The sequence below is a fragment of the Taudactylus pleione genome, unplaced genomic scaffold (assembly GCF_031769625.1).
Source record: "Taudactylus pleione unplaced genomic scaffold, aTauple2 ptg000954l, whole genome shotgun sequence".
NCBI classification, from domain to species: Eukaryota; Metazoa; Chordata; class Amphibia; order Anura; family Myobatrachidae; genus Taudactylus; species Taudactylus pleione.
The window spans coordinates 186,341-190,124 of record NW_028285355.1 but is presented as its reverse complement, the minus strand read 5'-3'; the positions used below and the strand labels follow the sequence as shown (position 1 = coordinate 190,124).

General features: G+C 42.7%; 1 pseudogene; it reads right to left on the bottom strand.

Moving 5' to 3' along the window:
- Positions 1-2,902: 2,902 nt before the first annotated feature.
- Positions 2,903-3,020, bottom strand: LOC148473218 (5S ribosomal RNA; annotated as a pseudogene).
- Between the last annotated feature and the right edge of the window lie 764 nt (positions 3,021-3,784).

Below are 3,784 nucleotides of genomic sequence, written 5' to 3'. Positions count from 1 at the left end.
GTTAGAATACACTCCTGTAGAATGGACTTGCGTACAGCTGCACTAATTGCTAGTATCCCTTGGATACTCGCTGACTCTCCGGTATAATACCAAAAATGGCCCATTCTGCTGTGAATTTTTTTTTTTAACTGAATCCAAAAGCATCTTATTAGAGGGCATGCCCAGAGGCAGTGAAAAAGATCTACCCGAGGTGTTCGGCAGCGGTGGCATTCATGAGAAGTGGACATTCCCGCCAAAAATTGTCTGTGAGGTGAGTAGTAAGCTCTGTGAAATATATTATAAAACAATTCCTGGTATTGCATTGAAGGGATTAAGTGACATGAGGAGATTAAATTTTTCATTAATAAGTGGCAATTAAGATCTGGGAAATTTATGAGCCACTGTTGTACTCCCGAATGACTAATGGTATGGTCTATGGGAGAGCATAAGAATATATAATGGGCAGATATGGCCTTTCTGGTGGCAGGCGGGGAGCCCAACATATCATCTAGTGGCTTCGACCAATCTTTTTCTGAGAATCCCTCAATAACAGAGGTGGCGTTTCTAGAGAGGAGGGGGCCCGTGTGCAGTCTCCAACACAGGCCCCCTCCTCTCCGCCCGGTGGCCGGCAGCGCACTGAGCTGTGAGTGGCCAGCACCAGAGTTATAGACTCTGGGCACTAGAGTGTGCCCAGAGTCTATAGTATATGCACAGATCACCAGGAAAATGGCCGTGACAGCTATTTTCCCTGTACTGCGCATGCGCAAACGACGGGAAAGTGGCCGCCACGGCCCATAGCAACCAATCAGATTCTACTTAACATTTAACTAGCACCTTCCAGAAGATAATAGCTAGAAGCTGATTGGTTGCTATGAGCAACATCTCCACTTCTAAAAACTCTCATTTTATTAAATATACTCCTGTGTACAACCTTTGTCACGTCTACATTTGAGGAGGCGAGTGGATGAAGGTGTTATGTTATGTTTAGAAGAAACAAAGATATTAAGAGTTAAAAATAAATTGCTCACTAAAAACTGACAAAAGATTTGGACGTAGCACTTTTATTCACAAAATATATCAGTACGAGGACTGACTGAAAAGTAATGAGCCTGCCTCTGTCTTTCTGTCCCATAGGTAGACGTGGCAACGCTATGCTGGTTACTGTGAAGCTCATACATCGACGTGTCTGAACCTACGGTTGGACTGCCATAGTCTTTGTTAGGTCACAGCGACTGGAAGATCTTCATACGTTTCGTCATGGCGGATGAGGAAGACGTGTCTGTGAGATTACATCAGAGATGTTGGATTGAATTTTGTGTTAAACTTGGAAAAAGCGGAAATTAAACTCATGAAATGTTATGACAAGCATACGGCGGAGAAATCTTAAATCTATCTTAAATCCCTTGTCGGGATTCCCCTGTCGGTATTGAGACCGGCGGCATCGCGTAGTGGCAGGAACTGCTCAGTGGTTCTTCAGGGACAAGGCTGCCTGCTCGCTGTTTGCTCAGCTGGATTCTGAAGTGGCTGTTCAGATAAGTCCTGTTCAGGTTATTTGAATAGATCACCATTGTACCAGTCCTGTTTGGTGAGGACTGATGTCAAGTCCTTTTTAAAAAAAATTCTGTTAGAAAATGTGTATTTTTGTCAGTGATGTGCTGCTTTTCTGAGAGTAGTGTCTCTGTGAGAGATGTTATTGTTTACACTTGTGGAGTAATACAGCTGTGGCTTTGTGATTTTGATTACAGTGGAAAATTAAATCAGGCATGAGGTCAGGCATGAGGTGTGCGGTCATTGGGAAGTAATGCACGGTCATGTGATCTAGTGTGTCCAATCATGCTATTGGGATTTGTCTCAATATACCACACTATATATATATATATATATATATATATATATGTGTGGAAATAACGGCGGCACTCACAGGACTTGCGTAAAGAAGACTCACGACTCAGGAAGGTCAAAGTTCAACGTTTCAGTCTGGCAACTTTTATCAAGAACTACAGACAGAGGATACAGTGCATACCTTTATACCCAGTGACATCCCATAGTGACAAAGTACACCGCTCACCACGCCGCTGATGACGTCATCAACACAGGACAAGGCGCTTGCGCAATGATGTAATCGCGCACAACGTGGTTGCCATGGTAAGTAACCAGGACGACTAAATGTAAATACACAGAACAGGCTCTGCAACGAAAGCGTGCTGCAATCCCCGCCGCTTGCGCACTGGGGAGCGGGCACGCTGTCGCTGTGAAAAGGCAGACACATAGAAATACTGTGTAATGATTCCCGGTGGGGTGGCAAAGCGAGCGGTGGCATACAAATTAAACAATAATGTGAATACAGAAACAACATTATGATACATGTGGATTATGGCAACACTATTTCAATGTAATAAATTATCATATTATCGATCTTGTTACATAAGAAAGCATGTATCATGTAATATTCGTGATAACCACAGGTAAGTGACATATATCTTAGGTAATGTTGACAATCAGAACCAACAGGTCAAACATGTTTTCAAGCTCTTCATGCGAATATGAGGCCAAGCGATGTATCTATAGAAATGTATGTATATAAATGATCAATATATGAACTTGTGAGGATGAAATAACCTCCACATGACCAAAACTGAACATGTGAAGCCTATGGGCTAATAAATGAGTGGTTCTGACCCAGCCAAGAACGAAAGAATGTAAAATATAAGGCTGATATGGAACAAATGGCAGGTCATATGGCTGAGACAGGTCTGCCATATAATATAGACTGGTGGATCCCAAAAGGGAACTCTGCAGTACACATTACAAATGATGAAAACACTGTCCAACTGGATGAATCTGATAAGAGTCCATCCACTGTGTGAACTAAGGAAAAGTGACGTCAAATGCAAACGGATGAACATCAGATAAGGATAACTCCATGTTACAGCACCAGGTATTCCTAGATGGTCTCCCATTCAAGTACTAGCCTGGCCTACACTGCTTAGCTTCAAAGATCAGACGGTATAAGGCATATCCAGTGTAGTATGGCTGTAGCAGAAAAATGATAAATCCAAGTGTGATCATCCTGCATATGTCTAAAACCGAGACAACAACGAATCAACACACAGCAGATGGCTCCAAACAAATCCATGCCCCCTGGCATTAAGAAGAGAACAATCAACTTGAAAATTACAAACATATTAAATAAGCAGAGCAATGATGAAACCTGAAGATGTGGGTAACAACTACCCTGTAAGTATGAGTGTAACTGCACTGTGTCGCAGTAATGTGAGGAAGACCTCTGAAAAAACAGGAAAAGGAGAGTTGTTCGTTGAGACCAAATGGTGATATGGTGTTCATATTATGAATCCAAAATGTTTCAAGTTGTAACAGCTTTTTATCCCTATCCCCTCCTCGTTTGTTGATGGGGACATGATCGCTTAGTTTATATACCAGGGTAGATAATGAATGTCGGAAGTTCTTGAAGTGACGAGCCACTGGCTGGTCTATTTCCTTTCCTTCTAATGCTTGTCGAATTGCTGTGCGGTGTTGTGCCATTCTGATTCTGGCAGTGCAAGTTGTCTTTCCGATGTAAGCCAGTTCACAAGGACACCGTATCATGTACACCACACATTTGGTGGTGCACGTTAGTATATGTCTAATGGGGAAGCGTTTCCCTGAGTGTGGGTGTACCACATCTGGGCCAGTTTCCATGAAGCTGCATGTCGTGCAACCAGTGCACCGATAGCATCCTGGTTTTTTGAATAAGAAATGTTGTTCAGGAATGACGGGACCATAGTTGATATCATTGTGTACAAGC